This window comes from Pristis pectinata, chromosome 26 (genome assembly GCF_009764475.1).
Source record: "Pristis pectinata isolate sPriPec2 chromosome 26, sPriPec2.1.pri, whole genome shotgun sequence".
NCBI lineage: Eukaryota > Metazoa > Chordata > Chondrichthyes > Rhinopristiformes > Pristidae > Pristis > Pristis pectinata.
The window spans coordinates 22,972,732-22,987,025 of record NC_067430.1 but is presented as its reverse complement, the minus strand read 5'-3'; the positions used below and the strand labels follow the sequence as shown (position 1 = coordinate 22,987,025).

The 14,294-nt window shown below is 37.0% G+C and overlaps 1 long non-coding RNA gene across 1 annotated transcript; it reads right to left on the bottom strand.

Annotated features, from left to right (window-relative positions):
* Positions 1-1,676: 1,676 nt before the first annotated feature.
* On the bottom strand, positions 1,677-13,598 carry LOC127583500 (uncharacterized). Its single transcript, XR_007958266.1, has 3 exons — positions 13,547-13,598; positions 2,862-2,941; positions 1,677-1,697 (listed from the first exon to the last, which is right to left on the bottom strand). It is a non-coding gene; the product is annotated as an uncharacterized LOC127583500 (long non-coding RNA).
* Between the last annotated feature and the right edge of the window lie 696 nt (positions 13,599-14,294).

The window sequence follows — 14,294 nt, the reverse complement described above, 5'->3', positions numbered from 1 at the left end:
AGTTCAGGTGTCTTTGTTAAGTAGTATTGCTTCACTGACAAGTCTACTCTTTGATAACTTCCGTAAAAATAAATTGATCTGTACTTGGTTAGAAATGAAAGGAACCTGACTTAGCCAGAAATTGCCTGATTCTATAAAAGCGGCACCCCAAACCCCCAACCACAAGAATGTTGGTTATGTCCTTAACACAAAGAGTGATAGATCGTCTTGTTTTTACAGGCATGTCAGGTTAACACTGTCACCTGGTAGCTCGCAGATGATGTCTTTACATCACTCATTTTGGTATCAGCAGATAACCACTATCACATGTATTAAAAATTCCCTTATATTTAAATTAAAAATCTAGCATTAATGATACTTTAAAATAACAGCTGGAAAATGTATATCCATAGCTTCTCTCGCAGATAATATTCAGTTGTGTTCCAATAAAATAGCCCCGGGAGAGTTTTTGAGCCAATTCATTGAAGAAAATATCGGACGAAATTTATGCTAATCCAACACTTTTTTGAGTATCGACGATTTATTTAAAACACTTAACCTAAATTACCAAAACCAATAAAATAATAAATCAACACCGAAGATAATTAAATAGTAAAAGTAATGATAATACGATTAATTATGTTAAAAGAAAATTATGATGCCATTTGTCTAAAAGGTTGTAGAATGGTCAACACTTTGGCGCATGCTAAGTTTCACATTGGGCTTTACTTCTTGCAGTCATCGCCTTAATGTGACATTGGACTACGGTTTCAGCCTTTTATAGGAGAGTATACTGATTGATGTGACCTTTATTATTGAGTGATATTCCGCAGTCGCCCCTTTTTATTCTTTAAAACTTCTCCTTACGTATTGTGTAAAATTGCCCCGTTTTCCATGTGATATGATTGAATTATGTTCCAATGAGGATTTGAATGAGGAGAATGAGCTGCGGATCTCATTCATCATATCACCGAAATGGATTAACAATGTAAGAACTAGAGGGAGCTGGAGATATCGGTCATCAGTTTTTTTTTCAGTATCGTTCTTTTTGACCCAGAGCCATTGCCAAAAAAAAAATAGATCGGAAGTGGTAGTGACAATCCTGTTGTGCCCACACAGGTTTTTCTTTAACGTGTTATACATTGTCTTAGGTAAGAAAGGAATAAACTCTATAAAAAGAATCTTTGACGTACCTATAATAAACGTTCTTCATTAAAAAGACTGTGCAATATTCTACACAAGACCAACATTAAAAAATTCTGTAAATATTTTAATTCATAAAATGTTGTAAAAATCAACCCTAAAACCGCAATTATGCAATAAAGGAATGAACCGAATCACTGGATGCGCACTGAATGTCGCTGAATCTCATTTAAATAAGAACAGATAGGGACTTATTCAATCCCCATAAACTTAAGGCCCTAACTTTAAAAAACAGACGACAATCTCCAATACCGCCCCCCATGACTTAAAAAAATGAATTTGATTTATTCAGTTCCCATAAAGCAAAAGCATTGACCCGACCAGATCCTGACATTAACTTGCTACACCTACCTTGAGTCCCCTAAGGAAAGGGCTAAGAATTATTGTTATAGAACATGTTGCGATTACAAGGCAATCCATCAGAAGACATTTTCCTCTTTAACCGAAACATTACAGACTCGTAATCTCAACAGTTTCCAGCTGGACATTTGTTTACAGAATTTATGAATACGAATCTGTTGGAATATTAAAAAAAATAAACCATTAGCTGTAATATCATAAGTTTTTTTGCAAAACATTTGTAGTGCAATATTGTAATCTTGTCTTATAAATACCATTTCTGTGCATCTCAAGCAAGTAATTTTCTCCTTTTGAACTAGGCGCCACTTTGCATTTTAATTTTGGAATAAATTCGCCTCTAAAAACACCATGAATGTTTTAAATAACACATTACATCACCATGGGCAGATTAGAGTAAGTTACATAATTGTCATTTCGCTTACAGTTTAGGAAAAAAGGAACATAGAGATGACCTAGCGTCCAGTATTCCTGTCTAAAGATCTCTATTCGCTCTGATATTATTCTTTCATGAAAAGATTTATGCTTTCCTTCTCTGATATTCTCTATCTCTCCTGCCCGAGGTAACAACATTCTAAATGGGTAAAAAAAAGGGTGTTTATATATATTTATAAAAAGAATCACATGACTCTCTCATCTAGCCTCCCTTGAAAGATTAAGACTGTGATACGTGTCCCTACGGGTCGTTTGATTGATTACATCATCCTAAGGTCACTTCTACTTCTGGTAATTTTCTCTTTGCCCCGGGGCTCTGCATTCACGCATTTTTATTGCACACTTTGGAGACGTGCAGCTTCGTTGTTTTAGTCGTATGGATTAATGACTTGAGGGCAATGAAGTGAAACAGGAATTGCAATGGCGAGCTGCCTATACAGTCAGGTCTTAAAGTGGCAATAACCACCAACTTTCCCCTTCTAGATCTAGACTATTAGTAACGATGCAAATAACCGTTTTCATACAAATCACTAACGTATTGAAAACGCCCTTATGGTTCTTTGTCCGCTATCCACATTGAAGTATTAATGCCACCTTAAACATAAACAGTATTCCAAAGATGAAACCATAACCGGAAAGGCGCACACAGCAACAGTACATGATGATTAAATAACTAATGCCTGTTAATGCACGCAGCAACACAGCCAAATGGTGATGTATCATATTCATTTAATCAGACAATATTTCAAGTAAGTTTACATAATATATTGCGAGATCTTATAACATGCCATGTCCACTTTGGTTCATTCCTGCGCTTCAGTGTTTGTGATATCTCATCGTAAAGTGAAGAAAAACAGGAACACATTATAAATGGTTTGGATATTTACCGGAATAATGCAATTAACGAGTCCTTAAATGCATAATAACCTCGATCAGCCACCATTGTGTCTCTAAGAAAATGCTGGTCCTGTGCAAAATTCCAAAAATAGATACGCTTATATATGTTAGCACTGAAACGATAAGAAAGAACAAATCTTATATATGTGTGTGTGTGTGTATACATATATATAGATATGTGTGTGTGTGTGTGTGTATATATATATATATATATATATGTAAATACTCACTATATACACAGAATACAGATACACATAGATATACACAATAACATCCACCCATTTATATGCAATGCACTCACTATTGTAATGTTTGTACCATGGTCCTAGTAGCCAAAAAAAGTTACAGGACAAACACCCACCAAAGGGGGCACTCAGTCTGCCAATCTTAAGATTTTGATGTTAACCCAAGGGTGGTCGCGTCCATGTATGAAAAAAATCATTCCTAACCTTCAAATTTGTGTTGATCTCCTGAAAAAATAACTGAAGAAAGTCAACTCCAAACATAAAGTAAAAATTAATGAAGTTTTATTTCAGTAAAAATAAACTCAAGACGACAGTTTATATGTTCTGGAGTTTGGGTGGATGGTTCCAACACCACTCATCTGTTTCAGAGATACTGAGTTAAGTTACAGGAATCAGAGATAACATGACGGTCTACATTTGCTGTATTGGAATTTATTTGAGTTCAAGAGGAGCGGTACAGTAGCGGAAATCGCGATATTAAAACATTTTATAGCTTTCACCTGTTTAAATCTGATACCTTTCAGTAAGTTATTGAGGAAACGTCAGAGTATTTGACCACTTAAGTTCACAGGAGGAAACACATCTCTATTGAAAGAAATATAAAATTTCAGGGACATTTTCTTCTCTAAAATGAAATGACAGGAGGCCAGAAGCAATTGTCAATATAGGAATTCTGAAAGCATCCCTGGAGCTCCAAGTTCATGATTTCTGCCGGAACAAATTTCCAGACATGAAGGCCTTCTAACATCACATTCACCAAAAATATCTCGCTGGTGCAGCAGATAGGCATTTGTTCCTGCTTGATTGCCTTCCTTCCTCTGAGTGCCTCTGCCATCTTTATAGATGTCTAATATTTGTCTTATGTCTAATTACTTGCGTGTGTCCGGGCTTTCTTTCTGTTCCGTTTACTCCTCTCCTCAGCCATATAAAAAATAAAACAGCTATTATAGATACAATACATAATGATCAAAATAATAGAAACGTGCAGAATAATGGCCAGCTTTGAAGTCTGGTGCGGTCCAAGGTGGGATGACGTAGACTACCATGGTAAGGTTGATGAAACTAATGGATGCAGAGGCACATTTCATTAAAAAAACTAGGGAAGTTCTTTCAAAGGTGACGCTCAAACACGCGACATCCCACGCCGTGGGCTGGAGGCGGGCTTCTTCAAGCTGGAGATTCAAGCCCTCGGTAGGAAGATCTGCCTTTATGCGCCGGTTTCTTGAATACAGTGTAATTAATTTGTTTAGCAGTTGTACTTACAACCTTCTTCATCAGTTGAGAGTTTCAGGTGTGGCACCGCACCGCAAGAATGAAGATGTATAACCTCCGACGGTGGAATGAAAAACGAAAGAATCATTTAAGAGATTAGTGGGCTCGGGATGGTAGTGGTTGTGAAACTATGTTGGAGCTGAGAAATTAATGCATTAAATTACTGGCAACATCATGTGTTCCCTCAAAATTGGATGTTATGCTGTGAGCCAAAGTATTTCGAATAATATTTCTTGCTTGGAGACATTTTTTAAGCTATACATTAAAACTAAGAAATAGAAGCAGATATAGGCATCGCCATTCACTAAACTCGTGCCTGATCTTTGACCTCTACGCCACGTTCATATACTAACTCCATATTCTTTGATTCCCTCAACATCCAAAATCTATCCACCTCAGCCTATAATATGTCCAATGACTGATCATCCATGTCCTCCTTCCAAAGAGTTCCAAAGATTCACTTATCTCTGAGTGCAGAATATTTTCTCATCTCAGTTCTGAAGGGCTGACTACTTATTTTGAGACTGTGACCCATGGTTCCGCAAACCTCAGCGAGAGGAAACATCCCGTTTTCTGCTCTTAAGTACCGTAAGAATTTTGTACATTTCAAAGAGATCACCTTTCATTCTTCTGAACTCTAGAGAGCGTAGTCCGAATCTGTTTAATCTCTCATCCTAGGATAATTCCTCCACTCCACCCCACCTCTATCCCCGATCCCAGGAATCTGTCTGGTGAATCTTCGTAGAACTCCCTCCATCGCAAGTATATCCTTTCCTCGGTAGGGGGACCATATTGTTCTAGAGTGCGGGTCGCTAGGGCTCTCCATAATTTTAGTAAGGCATCTTTTGTCTTAAACTCAAATCCTCTTGCAATAAAGACCAACAAGTCATTTACTGTCCTAAACGCCGGTTGTTGTATCTAAAAATACGAGTCCATCCACATTAACTTTATATTAATAAATTTACATTAACTTTAAAAAGTAAACGAAATGCGTGTAAGTCATTTGTTCATTATCAATAACTATTTTGTTTTGTTACTGCAGGAAGTAATCGATTGAGCTGCTTCATTATTTTGCGAATAATTGCCCATTTGGTGGTGAATAAATGGCGTTTATCTGGTCTTCTGCTTATCTCGATGCTGTTAGTTTCGTTAAGTTTCATTGGAAGTTTCAAGACAAAATGGGGAAGTATTTTGGGGGTGAATCTTAACTCTAGTGAGAACATTAAAAATATTTTGGAAAAGCATTTTATGTTGTAGAAAATTCCAAAATGAAGTTTAGAAAATAAAATGTAAAAATAAGTTGCTTCCGTTGTCGAGCTGTCATTTTCCTGATTAAATTATTGAATTTATTTTTTAGTAGTTCAATCAGGATTCTTTCTATGCCTCACGGTGCACCTCGTACTGGGTTAATTTCTCGAGCTCAAACAACGAAGTCTATTGTAGGCAAAACCTACACCATTAAAAATGACAAAATGAGTCTTAAGCCTAGTGCTGTTGCATTCTACCTTGAATTTAGTGAATTGCAATGAACCAGCATTGCTGGGGCACGCTCGCATAAAGACATTTATGAAATAATTGAATAATTTGAAAAGTACTTTAAGCAAATGGAACAAATTATATCTTTCATTATAATAAGACGGGTTTTTAAACCCTGATCTCCTAATTCTGGAGTGGACTTTTGGAGCATTCAAGACTGAGGATAAATGGGAAAACAGCCACAGGAGCGATTAGTGCATCTAAACAACAAACCTATTCATCAATATATCATGTTTTTTAAATGTCATTTAATATTTCTGTAATTTATCACTAATATTTATGGGAAATATATTAGGAGTTTCGCATGGGTCACCAGTGCATCAAACTAACAGTCAATACTGATTTACCATTTCCTCTTCAAAGGCAATTATTTTGTTCTCTGATGTTATGAACTGGTGTAAAAAAAATTAAAACAAGACATAGTGTACATAGCATAGTGTTTAAGATACTGGCCTACTATCTGGAGACCTAGACTACCGATCCATAAAAACGAGATCAATACTTAAATGATGTAGCACAAGAAAGTTGGTATCAATAATGATACCCACGAAACTAGCGGATTGTTGTTAAAAAAAACTTTTTAATTCACGAATATCCTCGACGGAAGAAAATCCGTGAATTTTACCCCAGTTGTCAGATATGTAACTCCAGACATACGGAAGTGATTGACTGTTTATTCTCGCCGGAATAAGGTTCAGTTAAAGTGGAAATGAATAGAAAAATAATGCCCACATCTCATGAATGGGTAAAAAAATAAGTAAACCCAATGATTCGGAGTTGAGCGGTATTAGTTTTGCCGCCTGCTCCCTGTGTCTTCTATTAAGATATATGTAATGATGACGTTTTCCTACACGCGAAGCTTGTTCTCTTGAAGTACAGGTCTAAATATGCCGATTAGATGTGTTTTCTCATGCCCTCTTTGCCATTTTCTTCCATTTTACGGCTTGACTTGGCTCAAAATCTATGCGCGTTGACCCCCTGGAGTTTTGCAGGCGGAGTCCAGTCTGTCCTGGTTCTCTCTAGCCCCCAGCTGTATATCCTGATTGGGATTAGCGGTCAAACTTCTCAATTACCACAACCACAAAGGTCCTGAACCCAATTAATGGCTAATAATTACAGTCCAAACTCTTCTACAATCCCTCTCTGCATCATTAGTCGGAGTTCCGGAAATAAGAAAGATCCACCAAGATCAACCTCTTAAATGATTTAGCCCGACGATGATCCTCGTTATTCAGAAAGAAGAAAATCCTTTGGTCTTTAAAACTGGACCCGATTTTACTACTATAAATTCTGTGTAGATATCACCAATGTAATATTTAGGTCAATTTTAAACTCAGCGATAGCCACGTGAATTGGTGAAATTCACATGTTTAACCTGAAAAATTATCTACCTGTTTAATTGTTACAGAACAAAAATACCGAGTGGGTCCATACACAAAGATGAAGCCACTGTTAAATATGATGGGTTGATATCCTAAAAATATTACGCACCGAACGCCAGAAACGTTCAGAATCGAAGAAAATCTTCGATGTATAAAGGCCCTTTTTTATGGCTATAAAATATTGGACGTGTCGTACGTTTTGAGAAACAAATGTCGGTTTGACAGCTACCAGTTAATGAGGAAACGTGCTTAGCCTACTAACAAGAGAATATTAGCTATTATCTTCAGCAACCGCTTTTACCTGTAATTTTCTGCATTCTCGAAAGGCCGATGGCCCCCAAGTATACCGTGAAAAGGTTCTGTGAACTTCAGCCATGTAGAGTGTTACTGAGCTTGGGGAAAGAGGCAAACGGACTGGGAACAATTTTAAATGAATTAAAAATATTCAGGCATATTGTTGCGGTCTTATTTCCGATGTGACCATATTTAGGATAGCGGTACGTTCAAATATTATGAGCGATCATCTAGAGCTTCTCGAGCTCTGAACACCAACAATGCTAATGGTAGCTATTTGCTTGGCTTTTACTTACCAATCCAACTTAAAGCATCGACCATTCGTATACTCCTTTTCCAACCATCCATGGCGACATAGAAACACTTGCGTATCTTGACTACCTTATTCAGGTATCATTCTTAACTATGCAGCTACTAACTATTGTTATGACCATCCATTAAATCTGCCACAAACATACCATTCTAATGTTACTTGTTATACAACAAGCCTCCCTGTTCTGATTATCTCACCATTTATGGTCATACATAAAGCCAGTATATATTGGTCATATCGCCATTAGTGACCATATAGAAATACTGGCTTTACTGACTATTCCAATATCCCACTTCTACAAACAATCTCATAATTAATGCCTGTCCAGAAATTCATAATTGATCATCCAGAAACCGACCTCGTCTAACCACCTCACCTTCAATAACCATTTAACAGCTCTGGGTGCTATTGACCAGCTTTTCATTAATAACTTTCGTCTAGCAACTTTCGCCTATTGATCATCTCACCATTACTGAATTTTCGAAAATCTCAGTTATGTAAATAAACTTACTTAACGGCAAACCAGAACCTCATCATTAATGGATATCTGGAAATCCTGCATTTACTGACCAAAATCTTCATTTCGAGCCACTCATAAACTGCTGTTACTGACGAATTTACCATTATTAACTATCCAGGAACCATGTATTTACTGAGCATACTACCATTAATGATCAACCAAAAAAAAAAGAATCTACCGACCACCTCGGTATTAATAACTATATAGAAACCCTGTCTCTACTGTTAATTTCATAATTAATGATTATCTCCAAAACTTGCTTCTGCTGACTATCCTACAATTACATCATTAATGAGCATCTAGATACTCAGCATCTACTTACCAACTCACCATTATTAACCATTCAGAAATACTGAGGCTGTACAACATCTCTTCATTCAGGACCACTGATGAAACGTACATATACCGGGCATGTTGCCGGCAGTTTATATACATTTACAATAATTTTGCCTGCATATCCTAAATATATTGACATCAAATCCCTTCCCTTATTGCCACTACTTTTACATTAAATATGACATACTAACTATAGAAATTTAGTATTTTTCAAATCGAAAATTTGGAATTGCCTTAATCAAAAATAGTTCACCTGACCACCCCCCACCGTGTTGGTAACAGATTGTCAAAGACAATTGACCTGTAAGTGGTATATTTTGTATTGACTCCGTGTATTTTGTATTAGCAGTATAAACAGATAGAAGAAATCGTTTTGTAAACTCAGATGTGACTCTTTATAACTCTTAAAGAATAATAGAGAAAGTTACCTCACGTAAGGGAGATAAGACCTCGTGTAGCATCAATGAAATGCAATATTCCCTCTGAAATGCACACATGAGGAGAAAGTTGCAAAGATATGTTGATAGAACAAATGAACAGACGAAACTAGGACAAATAGAATTCAATGTGAATTGACATCTTTAATATTTACTAAATAGGGAGGAATTAGGATTCTACAGGAACAGGGAGGACCGCGATATAGAAAAAGCTAACATGACAAGCGTGGATATATACAAAAATAATTTTAAAAGGATATTGGAATATTTGCCTTTATCTCAAGGGACTTGAAATACAAAGGGCTGAAAACCTTGGAATTTGTATAATGTAGTTTCGCTAGCATAATTCCAGGCTAAAATGGTAAGTTATGAGGGTATGTACATCGACTATGCTTGTATTCCCTTGAGTATTGAAAATTAGATGATCTAATTGACGTATTTAACGTGATTAAGGGATTTGATAGGGAATTTATTTCCTCTGGTTGGAAGTCCAGGCCATTCAAGGGTAGTCAGAAAGCACTTCTTCATGCCTGGGCTAACTGAAATTTGGAATTCTCCCAATTAAAGATCTTTCACGATTAGTTCAATTGAAAAATCAAAACCGAGTTTTTTTTTTCTGTTAGGTGAGGATATTAAGAAACCGGGAACGTAGGCGCACATGTGATGTGGAAATACAGATTAACAAATGGTAGAACAGGCTTGGGAAAGGCGGGGTGAATGTTCTACTATTCCGAAGTCCTTTTTAAAAATTCATTAAACTAACCTGGACGTCGCTGACAATTTAATGACATTCATCGTTCATCCCCAATTGTCCCTGAATTGAGGAGGGAGTTAAGAGTCAATTACACACAAGAAAAATCAAAAATACTGAAAATAATATTCAGCTGATCAAATAGCACCCATGGAGGGAGAAACGGAGTAGCCGTTTCAGGTCGTTGATTTTTCATCAAAAATGTGATTTTAAAATGTTTGACAGATATTAAAACGATTTGTTTTGGGAGCGGGGTGGGGGGGGGGGCACTCATTGACCACTACTCGTATCAGTTCTCTACTGTAAGGTCAGGTTTTTGTCTGACCTCTGCTCTAACCCTCGGGTGACCTGTAGCATTACGTGAAACCGGCTCAAGCTTAATATATTTTTTAAAAATCCTCGGGATATTGGGGCAGAAATGCATTTAAGTGTAACTTTTATTGATCATGTTGGCTTTTCTTTGAAGTTCGAGAGAGTAAAACAATTAATGAATAGGATATAAATATTGGACGCAAATGATGAAGTGAACGGAATTTCATAGTCGAACTGTTAAAAGCACTTTGTTCGATGAACATTCAGTACAAGCACCTCGCCTCGTCCTCAACTCCCACGGAATAGGCAGTAATCCTTACGTATAGTCTATTTAGCTGCCTGATTCTGGAAAATGTATCTGTTTAAAAGGAGCAAAAACAATACTCCCGGAAGATTTCAGTTGGCAGACCTTCAGCGCAATTTAATTACTAATTGACACAAGTAGGGATTGCACGTTAGATTTCTAAATGTCACACTCGTTTTTCCAATTAGTAATCCTAACCCGATTATCAAATGTAACTAACTCCTGTTACCAAAAACATAATCTCAACCAATGTTCTCTCATATGCAATAATTTTTATTTTCATACGGGGCTGTAAAATTTATTTCCAGATGAAGGGAATGTATGATTCTTAGATTCTGTTCTGGCCATTTTGTGATGTAGAGGAGAATACTCTTGGTGATTGATTCACAACTGGATTTTCATTCTGTGTAGATAAAGCAGGATGTGCCAGATAAGAAGGGAGGTGGTGAGATGGGGGTAAATATGGAGTGGTAGTGGGGTGATGGTGTGTGCAAGAGGGTGGAGGTTTATCACAATACTAATCATGCTGAAAATTCACCTGCACGGAATATAAAAAAGGAAACTGTTCTCTTTTATAATGTTCAACTACCACACACATGTTTGTGTATTCACAAACGCATAATAAATATTTACATAATATTACCGGTGGCGTCTGCAGGTAGCGTGTCATATTGCATCCGGAGAGTTTTGCATAATTAAAACATAACTAGATTGAAACAGGCTGTGTGGTTATATTAAACAAGAGACGACAATCAGGATGTTGAGTCAGGCGAGGGAGCAATGCACTATAAATATTTTATATATTGATTGTATAGTGAAATATTTGACTTTAAACTGAATAACTCCATCCACACATAGATTCTGTAACCTATTTCTTGAGTACTTGCACGCACTTAATTGTCCGTAGTAACAGTTAGTCCATTGCTTTATACCTTAGTATGGAATTTATGCGGGGTACATCATTAAATTACATACATCAGCATACACGCTAAGGATATTGTTGCCTAACAAAATGTTATATTTCGCCTAAATTCCTTGCATATTACCTTCATCTAAAGTATTAACAACGATCATTGAATGAAGTAGAATAGAAAGAGAGCGCAAGTTATATTGAGATCACAGTCTTCAAACAAATACTTTTTCAAACAAATCTTCGATCTGAATTAGCCGCTTTAATCAATAATGTGATAAAATTATTTTGTTAATTTCTAACTCTGTATTTGTTCTCGATCTCGGTTTTTATTTTAAAAATTGCTCCTATGAAGACGTGCTAAATTCTGATTGCATTTAGTGCATGGCATGGCTTTCTTTAAAGTCCCCTTATATAGTGACATTGGGAATTGACAATTATTGTACTAAAATTGAATTAACAGGTGTTATCTTCCTCGTATGCTGAGAATGAATCTATAGGTGTGTTTCTTTGCTTAACTACGTTCCAGTGTAAAAGCTAGTTCGATTATACGTTATAGCCCAGAACACCGTGACGCCCCGTCTCTTTTGTACCCTGTTTCGACTGTTGGAGAGCGGTGTTTGCAATATACTTTTAATTGTAAACTGCAATTCCGTCCCTAAGTCCTAAACTAAAGAGTGCGCTGAATCCAACAGTTATACCTAGCTCTACAAATTCTTCCGTTAAATGTATTGTATTACAAAATGTATTTATTAGAAAGAGAGAGGGAGAGACAAAGATAGTTCGCAACGTTCTCGCAACTTTGGCAAGATTTTAAAATAGAAGTGACTAACCCTCCTCCTGTGGCGATGTATTTTATAAGATTAATTTCATCAACAAAGCAGGCATTCCAGAATGGAACCCCCCCCCCCAACCAACGCACACACTTTCTCTCTCTCTCTCTCTCTCTCTCTCTCTCTCTCTCACACACACACACACACACACACACACACACACACACCTCTGAAGACGGGTTATAACATATTTCCACTTTTACAAAAAAAACATTTTATTTCATCTCACAATTATGAATGTACAGGTTGTCCGAATGTGCAGTTGATTTGGAAATACCGCTTCGGTTGCAATTATGTTTTGTATTTTCTGCTTTAAAATCTGGTTGTTTCCCTCCCTCAGGGTTTATACTCAAACACTACATAGTGTAACAAAAAAGTGACGGTTTTCAATAAAACTGTTTAGAATTACATATTTGCAACCTTCTAAACAAATCCTCAGTATATAGTAGTAGTACATTTCATCAAGAGAAGCGCGGATAATTTAATAAAGCATTTGAAATGCCTCCAGGACAGCTTTAAGAACTCCATCCCCTGACCATCACCTCAGACGCGCATCCACAGCCCAACCTTGGCATTGTGTGTGCGTGCAATGTTATCCGATCTATATTTACCATAAATCAATAAACAAAGTATTTGCCGTAAGTATATCAATTTCAAGAAACTTTAACGGTTCTTGGAAACTAAATTTGAAAGTAACTGGATTTTTTTTTTACTCTAAATGCGTACGATACTGCCAGTGAAGTGGTGCACACAGATAAAGCAGGAATCATCCAAAGAACCTGCACTGGTTGTAAGCCTGAAACGTGGCACCTGTAATGTGTCTCCCCCCCCCCCCCACCACCCCCCGAAGTTCAAAGAGAGTCTGACATGGATAGAAGCATGACATTAAATAACTTAGCCCCTTTGCACAAAAGCCCAGGAATTATTAAATCACAGTGAATCAAACATTTTGTTTTGCGTTCTTCAAGATCCAAATGATTCTTGATAATGTTACTATCTCAATGAAACTAAGCATAACTGTACTAGCTACATTTCGAAATAACTCTTTGCACCGCATATTTCATGTATTTTCTGTTGGTAGGGGATGGTTTTTAAAACGACTCTTCCTTCCTAACCCGTAGCGCGTTTTTAAAGGCGTTAAAATTCGGTCACCGCAATAAAATATGTCCTTATTAATTAGTTCAAAAGCACACCGTACATAACATACGGGTAGAAATGTGAAGCACTTACGGCGTTCAAACATAGCTTCTCTCTCTCTCTCTCTCTCTCTCTCTCTCGCTCGCTCGCTCGCTCGCTCGCTCGCTCCTCACTTTCTGTCTTAAGTTATGAGATCCAATCTTTTAAAGGAAGAACACACAGAGGAAAGCCCAAGAAGACATGGCAAAGTAGCCGATTATTTTATTCCTCAATTAAAATAACTCATAAAGGTAGGGAAGGAAGGGTTGCTTGGGCTTCGGTATAAGAACTGGGGAAAAAATGTCTGTTTAAATGCCCGGTTCTCAGCGCCAATTAGCTCCAATGACTGTGCAGTCCCAAACCCACGTTTATTATTCCATAGCTCTAGCACCTGGTGTTAAATCACTGTTGTTGTCCTGGACTATTCATTCGGCTGAAGCTATCGATAGGTTTAATTAATACTGTCATAACTGATGGGGGTTATTAGGGCGCGTTATTGAGTGAGGATAGCATGCCAATCTGTTCCCCTGCCACTATCAGTTGTGCTAAAGGTATATACTGTAAATCTGTCGACTGCTGTCAATTAGCTTAACGCATTTTTAACACAAATAACGTGCACTGAAATAAATTACTTCTAGTTTTTTAAAATAAATTTCCACGACAAATCTTCTGTTCATGTATTTTAAAATACTTATTTTTTGAAAAAAAATAAAGACAAACTCCCTTTACCGTGCAAGCACTTCCCAAGGCTTAGAAGCGGGATTCGAACAAGTGGGAGAGGAATAAAGTGTGAAATGGCGTT